Genomic DNA, 13,501 nt, shown 5'->3' with positions numbered 1-13,501 from the left:
CGCCGACAGCCAATGCAACAACCTTTGCTACGTTCCCGACGCGTAGATCCACTTCACCTAGAGCCAACGTCCTACTTTTTCTTAGACCCTGCACATTTCCACAAATGTGTGAGGCACATCCGTTATCCAATACCCAGGATGAAGAAGTGAATACGTTAGCTTCGATAACGTAAATACCTGAAGTAGAAGCTTCAGCAAGCTTCTTCTTCTTCAGATCTTCCAAGAAGAGTTTGCAATTCCTTTTCCAATGACCAATTTCATGGCAGAAATGACATTCTCCTTTCTCAGGTTTAGGCTTGGCTTTGTTGGCAACATTTGTCTTGCCTTTGCCCTTTCCCTTGGAACGCTTCCGCTTTTTCGAACTCTTCGAAATAACGAGCACGTTCTTCTCGACCTTAAGGCTCGTCTCGGCCGTTTTCAGCATCCCATGCAGTTCGGTCAAGGTCTTATCCATGCCATGCATATGATAGCTCATAATGAACTGATCATAGCAGTCTGGAAGAGACTGGAACACAAGGTCAGCAGCCAACTCCCTGTCGATCCTCAAGCCATAACGCTCAAGTTCTTCAAGATGACCCTTCATCTTAAGAACATGAGCGCTAACCGATTGCCCTGCCTTCATACGGCATGCAAGCAGGTTCTTCAACGTGTTGTATTTCTCAACACGCGCATGTTCTTGGAACATAGTCTTCAACTGCTCGAGCAGATCAAAGGCGTTGACGCCCTCAAACTGTCGCTGCAGTTCAGGAGACATTGTCCCGAGCATGAGGCAAGAGACCTCCAGGTCATCGTTATGATGCTTCAACCAAGCATCACGAACGGCTCTCGCGGCGTTGGCCGGGGGCTCATCAGGAAGAGCCCCTTCCAGGACGTACATCTTCTTCTCGTTCCTGAGAACAATTCTCAAGGTCCGATACCAGTCCAAGAAGTTCGTCCCAGTCAGCTTATCCTTCTCAAGGATAGATCGCAATGACACGGTTGGTACACTACCACCTGTCGCCATGTCCTACAGAGATGAACAGAACAACACAATGTGCAATATCCATTAGTATAATACTAATTATAGTAAAAACTATTACGGATGACTTGATGCAAATATGAGATAACTCCCACTAAGAAAAATAACCCTCTAGTAATTTTCTTAGCAGGCTAAGATCCATATTTCACATAGACTTGAGTCAGCTTTGGCATGACGCTCAAGCCTATGCTATTTAGGTAGACATACAATGTCAATCACATCCAATGTGACTCTTAGATCGTTTATGAGAAAACAGTATCATTATACTATTGCATATTTCTATTCCCATCTATACCGTTAGGTCCAAGTCCAACTTGATAACCCAACTCAAGCCGAACCATTTTCGAACATATGAGAACCACCATTTCTCCATCTTGTCTCACAAAGATTGTCTAGTATGCTCAGCTTTGGCATGACCCATACCAGGCGATCAAAGCCTTGACAAGTGTTCGAAACATGGGTGGTATAAGCTTGAAATTATAACAAGGGTTTTTATCGTTATCAAGAAGCAGTTTATTACTTTCGAGAAATGAGAAGCACAATTTCTCAATTCTTGTCTCACTTAATAATTCGGTATGCACAGCTTTGGCATGTCCCATACATGAATTACCATGGTCTTGTAAGAACTCTACTTGTAATAGCTCTGTTCTCGATTGATCAAAATATAACAATTATATTTTTGATCTGACTCTGTTACTTAGCCCGAATAGACCGTCTATTCAGCTTAGTAAACTTAGTCCCGAAACTCCCACTCAATCAAGTAACTCTTATACTTGATTAAGTCTATGCACTTAATTCATGTAGACCCTCTACATAATTAAGTCATAAATCATAAACAATCAAGATTAACTCGGTCAAGTAACCATTACTTAACCGAATCGAATTCAGAAAACGCGAAAGTCCGAAAACAGGTGGTTGGTCCGGGGCTAACCAACTTTTGGTCCGCCGGACCAAACCCACTCAGAACACGGACTCAGCTCGGTACGCGCGGACTGAGGCAGTTGGTCCGCGGCTGACCATCTGTGGTCCGCCGGACCACACACCTTCAGTCCGCGTGTCTCCTTCCCGGACCAGCTCCTTGGTCCGTCTGATCCGAAATGTCCTGGTCCGGGGCTGACCAACGCTTGGTCAGCCGGACCAGACGTGACGGAGAACTCGCGGACCAGCGAAAAATCTTGTCGGACCAAACTTTCACGTCCGGTCCGCCGGACCAACTCTTGGTCCGCCGGACCAGGACAGTTTGGTCCGAAATTTCTTCTTTTCTCGGTCCGCCTGATCGTGCGTTCGTGTGGTCCAGCTGACCAACGTTTGGTCCGCCGGACCAGACGACTCTCGAGCTGCATCCGGACCAGCATTTTCTCGTCGGACCAAGAGTTTGTGTCTGGTCCGCCGGACCAAAATTTTGGTCCGGCTGACCAAGACTTCTTGGTCCAAAACTTCTTCTCCTGGTCCGCCGAGCCTTCCCGTTTAAATCCGAACTTGCGGTCCGGAGCTGACCAACTGGTGGTCCGCCGGACCGCGTAACTTTGCAGAAAAATCAGACGAAGTTTTTTCAACTTGATCTGATTTCGAGCTCTGTTCTGATCCATTTTTGGTTCCGTTTTCTCGAGTTAATTCATGATTCAATAATCTACATATCTAAGTATGGTTTCATAAATCAATCTACCATAGATTCGAATTTATGACAGACTTATACTTAGACAAATACCAAGCAAAATCAAGTTTGAAATATGCTCAAGAGTGATCGTTCTTCATCGAAACGAAGAACCGAGCTCTGATACCACTGATGGGTCGCACAGGAACCTCGAGCAACGGTTCACAACCGGTCTCGGGTCTGGTCTGCGGACTTGCGCAGCGGAATTGGCGTTCGAAACGATTTTGAACCGCCCACGGACCATGGTTTCGATGAAGAACTTTCTTGAGAGAAAAGCTAACCTGTTTGATTCCGAATCTGTAAGGTTGGCTTGATCACAATAGAGGTGTTGAATGAGCCAACACCCTCTTGAGCAGTCCACACCCTTGGGATGGTTTCCAACACTTGGAAACTTGCTTGCTAGAGCTTGAAGAGATCAAATCTCTTGTGTATGATCTCAAGAACACCTTCTTGAGCTTTGGAGAGTTTCATAGCAATCTTAGCTCTTCTGGAGGTCAAGAGACGGGTTAATAATGATCCAAATCATTTCCCACCCGTTCCCACCAAGAAAAGCCGTGATTTTCGCAATTTGGTGTTTTCAGACGTCCGGTCCGCCGGACCAGGACTTGGTCCGCCGGACCAGACGAGTAAAAACACGCGGAATAGTTCGGTCATGGTCTTGGTCCGGAGCTGACCAACTCTTGGTCAGCCGGACCAAGACGCTTTTGCCGACACTCGAAATTTTCCGCGATCCGGTGGACCAGAATCTTGGTCCGCCGGACCAGCCGAGCTCCGGACCAAGAGATTCAGTCCGCCTGACTTGCCGGTCCGGTGGACCAAGATTTCGGTCTGCCGGACCAGCCGAACTCCGACCCAACTCGTTCCCGCTCCGTCTGACTGATCTAGTCCGGCTGACCAATTTTGGTCAGCTCCGGACCAGACAGTGTTTTCGGACAAATCCTGCTCCGTCTGACTGCACTGGTCCGGCTGACCAATTCTGGTCAGCTCCGGACCAGGCAGTGTATTTTCGGACAAATTCCAAGTGCGTCTGGTCCGGCTGAGCAACTCTTGGTCCGCCGGACCAGACCTCAAAGACCAAGAAAAAATCCAATTTTTCTCGTCCGTTTGATCCCGTCCATACACGTCCATCCCGTATGTGTGTGACCCTTTAGGCTCCTCCGAATACAGTAGAAAACACGAGATCCAATCTCGCTTTACAAATCTTAAGCGTTCTCTAGCAAGACATTATGTTTACCCGTATCGGAAAGAGTTAGATGTGATCTAACCGAAAAGCCAGAGATAGCTCCAACGATGATCCTCTTTGTCTCATGATATCATAATCGAACTCATAGTTCGAATGCTTTGTCGTATCCCGAGTAGACTGTAAGAGATAGATGACATTCATCTATAGTGTGGCCACACATTTCCACAGTCTCACTCCTACGACGGGCCCAAGCGATATCTCTCTCTTTCGAGAGGGACAAAGTTCCATCTTGACTATCTACTATCCAATGCATGATTGTAATGTACATGAGCCTCGTCTTTATAGTCATCCGGTTAAAGACGACGTTTGACGCAGTCAAAGTACATTACTCGTCATGATGGATACAATAGATATCTCAGGTCTGAGGATCTAAAGTGAACCATCAAGTGAGATTCAAGTCATGGATTATATCCAATCGACAATCTCACGCGAGTCATCCAGTTACTTGTTCCATACAAGCACTCATGACCGTGATCCGTATCCAATGCACATGATCATCATTTTTCTTGTCCTTACACACCACAGCAAAACTGTGTGGTAGAGAGGAAACATCAACATATTTTGAATGTAGCAAGAGCTCTATTGTTTCAATCAAATGTTCCTCTTGAGTATTGGGGTGATTGTGTTTTAACTGCAGTTTATCTCATCAATCGGACTCCAACTGTTTTACTGAATAATAAAACGCCTTTTGAGAAATTGATGCTTGTTTCACCTATTTACTCTCATCTGAAAGTTTTTGGATGTCTATGCTATGCTTCTACTCACACCAAAGATCGACATAAATTCTCTCCTAGAGCCATTCCTTGTGTGTTCCTTGGTTATCCTTCTGGATACAAGGGTTATAAAGTTCTGAATCTTCAAACAAATACAACTTTCATCACTCGGAATGTTGTGTTTCATGAAACAGTTTTTCCATTTTCTGTTTCTTCATTGTCTGATTCGACTACAACATTCTTCAATGTTCCTGAAACTTCTGATGTTTCTCCATATCTTCTGTATGATTCTGTTCCTCAAACATTCATTTGTCTTCTGATATTTCTATGGAGCAACATCATTTTGAGTCCAGTTCTCTTTCTAATACTCAGGAAAACTCTGTTTCTGATAGTAATTCTGGTAATGATGGAAATAGATTGGATCAAATAGCAGATTCTGAACACATTGATAGACCGACTAGGCAGACACGAACTCCAGCTTATCTTGAGGATTACCATTGTTATTTGCTCACCCATTCTCATCCCCCTTCTTCTCCATCCACCTTATATCCTTTATCTACCTGCTTATCTTATGATAAGATTCACCCTCCATATAAGAACTTCATTTTAAATATCACCACTTCTAGTGAACCTCGAACATTCTCTCAAGCTGTAAAATCTGATCATTGGAAGGATGCTATGTTACTTGAACTGAATGCTTTGGATAGAACTCAGACTTGGACTGTTTGTTCACTACCGAAAGGGAAAGTTGCCATTGGATGCAAATGGGTGTTTAAGATAAAGTATAATCCTGATGGTAGTGTGGAGAGACATAAAGCCAGACTTGTAGCAAAGGGTTATACTCAGCAAGAAGGGATTGATTATTTAGAAACTTTCAGTCCAGTGGCAAAGATGACATCAGTCCGGTTATTGTTGGCATTAGCTGCTTCTTATAATCTTTTGTTACATCATATAGATGTTTCGAATGCTTTTCTGAATGGAGATCTTGATGAAGAGATTTATATGACTTTACCACCTGGATATGCAACACTTAAGGGGGAATCTGTTGATGAGAATTCAGTTTGTAAATTGCAGAAAAGCTTGTATGGTTTGAAACAAGCTTCTAGGCAGTGGAATCAGAAATTAACACATGTGTTAGTTTCTGCTGGTTACATTCAATCTCAATCTGATTTCTCGTTATTTGTCAAGCACAAGGATAGTTACTTTGTAGCTGCTCTAGTGTATGTGGATGATATAATGATTGAGATTGCTAGTAACTGTGATTCTTTGGTAAAGGAGCTTAAGAAGGTGTTGAGTGATAATTTTCAGATTAAGGATCTTGGAGATTTGAAATACTTTCTTGGTCTCGAAGTGGCTCGTGCGGGAAAAGGATTGTATATTTGTCAAAGAAAGTATACATTGGAATTGCTTGATGAGTTTGGCATGCTTGGTTGTAAACCTGTTGCGTCACCTATGGAGTTGTCACAAAAGCTGTCTCAGGATTCTGGTGATTTGTTGGATGATGCTTCATTTTACAGGAAGCTCATTGGGAAGCTCACATATCTTTCAATTACTAGACCAGATATATGTTTTTCGGTGAATAAGCTAAGTCAATACATGGCTTGTCCACAATCTGGACATCTCCAAGCTGCTTACAGAGTACTTAGATATTTGAAGTCTGATCCAGCTCAAGGTTTGTTATACAGTTCTGACTCGGTGAGTAAGCTCAGTGCGTATTGTGATGCTGATTGGGCGGCATGTCCGGATTCCCGACGCTCTGTTACAGGTTATTGTGTTTTCTTTGGTTCGTCATTGATATCATGGAAGGCGAAGAAACAGGTTACTATTTCTCGGAGTTCTACTGAGTCAGAGTACATAGCTATGGCACAAGTTTGTTGTGAACTGGTATGGATTCATTCGCTTCTGAAAGATTTGCGTGTTTCTATTCCTTTGTCGGTTCCTCTGTTCTGCGACAATCAGTCGGCAATTCATAGTGCTAACAATCCAGTGTATCATGAGCGGACAAAGCACATTGAGCTGGATTGTCATTTTGTTCGTGAACAATTGAAGTTGGGATTCGTTAAGCCATTGCATATTTGCGGAAAGGATCAGATTGCTGATATCTTGACGAAGTCGACGACGATTGATCATTTCCAGTCTCTTCTGTCCAAGATGGGTATTCATCACCTGTATACTCCATCTTGAGGGGGAGTACTAGGGAGAAGAATTTCTCAGCGAAAGTGGCAGAGACGAAGGTTGAAGATGAAGTCCGGTTATTGTTGAATTTTATTTTTTGGTTTAGACTTGGTTCGATTTTCCGGTTTTGTGTTTTAGTTGTAGTTTTACCATTTTGCCCTTTATTTTGAAATTTTGTTTTTAGGCGCTCGATTGTTTCGAGTATAAGAACCATGTTGTTTTCATTTTGGAAAAATTAAGAGAGAAAATTTCCACAGATTCTGTTTTCCGATTTCAAATTCTGAAATATCCCATGCAGCCTTGTAGAATTCTACCGTAAAACCATCGGGTCCGGGTGTTTTATTGAGAGGCATGGCAAAGAGGGTTTTTTTAATCTCCTCCGAGGTGATTGGTGAGGTTGTAAAAGCCAAGGAGCTGGCAGAGGGAGTTGGGAATTGTAGATTGTTAGGGTTGAAGGTTGGTGGCCGAATGGTTGGTGAGGGTTCGGTTCCTAGAATTTGCTTATAATAATCTGTGGCCATGGAATAAATCGTGTCTTGGTCGTCCACCCTGCTGCCATCGTCAGTTAGAAGGTATGAGATGTAGTTGCTGGACCGCCGAAGGAGTAGGCTGCGGTAAAAATATTTGGAATTGCTGTCTCCGATTTTTAACCAGTGAATTCTGGATTTCTGCTTCAGATATGACTCTTCCGCTTTTTTCAAGTTATGCCACTTTTGTGATGCTTGAAGCTCAAGCTGAAAGTTAGTGGATGTTGGGTGATGAAGTGCTTTCTCCTGCAAACATAAGAGACAGGAAAGAGCTTTAGCGACTCTCTTTTGAATATCACTATAGTTCTGACGATAAAGAGTTTTGATAGGGATCTTTTGTTTTTTCTGCTTGTCGAGGAAATCAGAAAGAGAGGTGGTTGTCCTTCCTGCCATGTCCCAGGAGGTCCGCACAGTGTCCAGGAATTTTGGGTGTTTAGTGATGAGGTTAAAAAATTTGAATGGCTTTGGTTTTTGGTTTAGGTGTCTTGTAAGGCGAATGATACATGGTGAGTGGTCAGAGGGATGTGGAGGGAGGAAAGCGGCTGAGGAATCAGGGTAACGATGTAGCCAAGCATCGTTTATAAGGGCACGATCTAGTTTCTTGGCTATAGGGTTTCCGGGCTGTTTGTTGGACCATGTAAATAGCGAGCCTTGGTAGGGAAGGTCAACCATCTCCATCGAGCGTAAAGTCTCACTGAATCGGGCCATGGCGGGGGTTTGGTGGTTGAAGGTAATGGATGAGTGTTCCCTTGGAAGGATAATCTCGTTGAAGTCACCACATAGGAGCCAAGGATTTGAGTCTCCGATGTAGCTAGAGTACGTTCATGGTAGACATTATTGGCGGCAATATGCAGAGCCGCTTGACTATCACAAAACAAGTACATCGGGTCAGAATGGTCGATACCGAGGCTAGAAAGTAGACTCTTGATCCACAAGAGTTCACACGTCGTGACTCGCATGGCGCGATACTCAGACTCAGCTGAGGAAAGAGCGGGAATAGGCTGCTTCTTCGTCTTCCACGATACAGGAGACATCCCTAACTGAATGAACCAACCAGTCAAGGATTTGCGGGTTAGAGGACAACCCGCGTAATCGGCATCACACCAACCTCGTAACCGCAAATCAGAATCCGAACGAAACACCACACCTTGGCCCGGATCCCGCTTCAGATACCGAACCACATGTAACGTCGCGCTCCAATGATCTTGGCGAGGATGTTGCATGAACTGAGATAGGATGTGAACGCTGTACGATAGCTCGGGACGAGTGACTGTGAGGTAGATTAGGCGACCGACTAACCGACGATAGCGACGTGGGTCATCGAGACAACGACAGTCGGTGGTTCTGGTCCAAAGGAAAGTGAGCCGGCTTGCATCCGAGTAAACCGACTTCAGATAGAATATCAAGGGCGTACTTTCGTTGACAAATATGAATTCTCGTGTTGTTTTGAGCTACCTCCAGTCCAAGAAAATATTTCAAAATATCAAGATCTTTCATGTGAAAACATGAACTCAAGTATTGCTTGAAAGCCGTCAATGCAATGGAAGAATTTCCGGAGATGATTAAGTCGTCGACATACACAAGTACACAGACTTGCACATCTCCATTACGGAAAGTGAAGAGGGAATGATCAGCTTGAGACTGAATAAACCCGTAATGTTCCAAGGCCGATCGAAGTTTCTCAAACCAACACCGAGGGGCCTGGCGAAGACCGTACAAGGATTTCCGGAGTAGACAAACCGTGCCTTGACCGGGAGAGTCATAACCGGGCGGAAATTGCATGTAAACCTCTTCTCGTAAGTCACCATGTAAGAAGGCGTTGTGAACGTCCATTTGATGAATTTCCCAATTACGAGCTGCGGCTACGGCAAAAAATGTGCGGACGGTAACCATTTTTGCGACAGGAGCAAAAGTTTCCCCGTAATCCAACTCGTCGACTTGACGATTTCCGAGAACAACCAAACGAGCTTTGTGCCGCTCAATAGATCCATCCGATCGATACTTGATCTTGAAAATCCATTAACAGCCAATAGCCTTTTTACCCAGAGGAAGAGATGCGACAACCCAAGTACGATTCTTCTCCAAGGCATCAATCTCGGATTGCATGGCGGCCTTCCATTTGGGATCACGCAAGGCATCCTTGTAGGAACGAGGCTCAACATCAGTCGAGATTGCAGCGAGAAAAGCACGGTGAGAATCCGAGAAGTTCGTGCAGCTAACAAAATTAGCAAGTGGATATTGGGCACCCGAAGAAAATCGAGGAAGCGAGCCGAGCACACTAACAGTGTTCGTGACATGATCTCGGAGCCGTGTAGAGAGGAACTTCTGACGCTTGCCACGACCGAGATCATCATCGAGAGAAGAGACTGGCTCAGGAACTTCAGAGAGACCCCCTATCGGTGGAAGGGTCATCGAGTGATGCAGAAGAGTCATCAACATCAACATCATCATCGGATACCGGCACCTGGGAACTTGACACAGGTTCGAGCGGAGCGGATGGCGATATCGGTGAAACAAGAGCAACATCATCATCCTCGAGTGGGAATGGATTGGATATCGGGGCAAGTAAGGCTGATGGAGGAGGATAACCACCGAGGCATCGGAGAACGGAAATTTATCTTCACAAAACACAACATCTCGAGAGACAAAAACCGACGTCTGTCAAGGTCATAGAGACGCCAACCCTTCTGGCCCGAAGGGTACCCGACGAAAACACAACGAATGCTACGAGAAGCGAATTTATCTCCCTTGTGATCCTTGTTGTGAGCATAACAAAGACAGCCTAAGGTTCGAAGACGAGAATAATCCGGGTGACGACCGTACAAGATTTCGAATGGAGTTCGACCCGAAAGGATTGACGAAGGGGTGCGATTAATCAAGTATCCTGCAGTCAAGACGCAATCACCCCAAAATTGTATCGGAAGATTAGCCTGAAACATCAAGGCTCGGGCAACATTAAGTATGTGTCTATGTTTCCGTTCAGCACGCCCATTCTGTTGCGGAGTATCAACACATGATTTCTCGTGTATGATCCCACGCGTACGAAATTCATTCTGATGACAAATGAACTCAGTACCGTTGTCCGAACGAACCACCTGAACTCATTTTGAAAATTGGCGCTCGACCATGGCGAGAAAGTCAAGAAGACAGCGAGAAACCTGGCTTTTATCCGTCAAGAGGAACAACCAAACGGCTCGAGAAAAATCATCAACCACGGTGAGAAAGTAACGAGCACCACAAAACGACTGAGTTCGATACGGACCCCATATATCACAATGAACAAGCTGAAAGATGTCTGACGTTTTATTCGAACTCGAGGAAAATGAATCACGAGTCTACTTAGCGCGGAAACAAATATCACAATCAACTAATGAATCATCAATTGAACGCTGAAAATCAATCCCAGAAATCTGTCCTAACACTTTCTTCGAAGGATGACCGAGTCTCTGATGCCAGACGTTGTAGGAAAACTTCTCGACAGAACGAACAGCCGCAGCGATCTCGACACCTCGAAAATAATAAAGCCCATCATGAAGCTCACCCACTCCAATCAGCGTCTTCGTAACGCGGTCCTGAATGAGGCACATTTTATCAGTAAAAAACACAGAACACGCGCAATCGGAAAGCAATTGAGACACCGATAGGAGATTGACGTGTAATCCAGCCACATAGAACACGTTCGACAAACTCAAAGCAGCCGAAGGCCTAATAGTCCCAGATTGAGTAGCAACCGAGTGACGACCATCGGGAAGAATAATATTAAACGCAGACATGGAAGCGGGTCGGTGTAACAAATCAAATCGTCCAGTCATATGATGCGATGCCCCAGTATCGATAATCCAAGAATCGGAAAAAGACATACCCGATGTAGTTTCGGTGGCTCCAATCTTACCGGCATTAAGAAGGGAAATCAAGGTCTTCCATTGTCCATCACTCAAACCAGGTGATATAGACCTGTCGGAGTCGAGAATAGCAGAAGAAAGCGTTGTTCCCAGAGTCGGAGATGTGACTTGAGCAGCATTCGCATGACCAGAACCGTGAACGCGAACAGCAGACGAAGATCCACGACCTCGTACAGCCCTGTTCCGAGGACGATCACCCCACCAATCAGGATAACCCAAAAGCTGGAAGCAAGCATCAGATACATGTCCCAAGCGACCGCAATTCGAGCAAACGACGGACTTATCCTTCGGTGATGGAGTTGTCCGAAGTTTCGGAGCTGATTGAACAGCAAAGGCTGAAACATCGGGGATATCCGGTAGGCGAGAAACAGGGTCCTTCGAAAATTCATCCTGCGTAACAACAAGATATGCTTCCTCGACCGTCGGGAGCGGTTGTCGAGAAAGAAGGTTCGAGCGAACCGTGCGAACTTGACATCGTCGAGATCGAGCAGGAACTCGTACAATCGGTCTTCTTGTCATTGTTTTTCCAGATCAGCAGCGATGTGACAAGTGCATAAGTCGCACTTGCACACTTTCAAAGGGCGAACGGTGGACAAATCATCCCACAACTTGGTGAGCTTGCCGAAATAGGATTCGACAGTCAAACCTTGTTGTCGGCAATTGGCCAAGTCGCTACGGAGACGAAGAAGACGCGGAGCATTGGAAATCCCAAAGCGGCGCCTAAGATAATCCCATAAATCTTTCGCAAATTCACGATGAACCACATCAGATCTCAAACCAGGTTCAAACGTATTTTTGATCCAAGAGACGATGAGAGAGTTGTTGGTCTCCCAATCTTCGAATTCGGCGGATGAGGAATCTGGTTGTGGAATCCGACCATCCACAAAACCAAATTTCTTTCGCGATTTCAAGGCGTGGCGGATGTTTATCGACCACTCTTCGTAGTTCGGGCCTCGTAATAGAGGCTGTGAGAGCACCAAGCCCGGATTATCACTCGGACTTAAGTCGAAAGGAGAGATGGTTCTCCTCGGAGTGTCAGAAAACGAGTTCTTCGTGGCTGAAGAAATCGTCGGATCGGTCGGCATAGAAGCAGCCGAGGCGGAGGCAGAATCAGGGTCGGTTGCCATGGGAGATTAGCAACGAGATTAGAAAAGGAGGAACGAGATTAGAAAAGGTCGGGTTCTGATACCATAACACGTTGTGTGCTCGGAAAAGCTTGTCGATTAACATTGCTCGGAACGTGTACATATACAGCAAAACCAAAACTGAAACCTAGGAAATAAAGGAGAATATCTCCAACAACTTGGCAACAAGATATACACAAATATACACTGATATATTCTCCGCTAACATTTAGGTGATGCCAAACTTGCTCCCTCTCAGTTGAGGTGTTGGGTGCGTAGATGATAGTACATGGAAAAGGTAATTCACCCTCCTTTTGGATGAGCACAGACACTTCATAAGGGGAAGTTCTGATAACAGAGGCTTTATAGGGGGATCGGCAAATGAACCATATCCTGCCAGAAGGCTCAGCTTGATAGTTGTGTATCCAAGTCCACTCACTTCCGAATTTGCGGAGAATGCGTTCAGCATTTGGTTCTAGCACATGTGTTTCCAGAAGAGCACCAAAATATAACGGGTGTTGCCGCAAAAAATTGCATATCGTTTCTTGTTTTCTTGGGTCGTTTAGACCTCGAGTATTCCAAAAAAAACCTTCCATTAAGTAGATATTGGGGTCAGGCATGGTTATTATCCCCAGATGGCACCGGGGAAAATTGGTTACCACTGGGTACCGAAGGGTCCATGGTGGGCTTGGGCAAGTCTCTATCTTTCCCCTGTAGTTGCTGGGCAGTATTTTGGTGTGGAAAATCAGTTTCTTTAGTAACTTGGCAGTGGGTGGGGAGGGTTACAGAGGTGGAGAGGTGTTGTGTGGGATTTATTTTGAGTGTATATGGTTGGTAGTTGGGTTGGTTGGGGTTGGTAGAGATAGGGGGTATGGCAGAGGGGATATTTACGGGGTTTACCTGGGTGTTGTTTTCTTGAGTTTTGGGTATGGTGTCAGTTGGGTTGGTGACTGTCAAGGTAGTGGGATTAGGTTTGATGGGAGAAGTGGGAGTGTGGTGGGGTAGTAGCTCTTTAGTGGTAGTTTGGTTAGGAATGGATGGGATAGTTGGATTTTGAAGTGGGGGTTTGGAAGGCTTGAGACAATACTCAGAACTGTGGCCGAATTCTCTACAGTGGCCACATTTCGGAGGCAACCATTTGTACA

Source organism: Tarenaya hassleriana, unplaced genomic scaffold (genome assembly GCF_000463585.1).
Source record: "Tarenaya hassleriana unplaced genomic scaffold, ASM46358v1 Cleome62, whole genome shotgun sequence".
Classification (NCBI taxonomy): Eukaryota; Viridiplantae; Streptophyta; class Magnoliopsida; order Brassicales; family Cleomaceae; genus Tarenaya; species Tarenaya hassleriana.
This window is presented reverse-complemented; position numbering follows the sequence as displayed.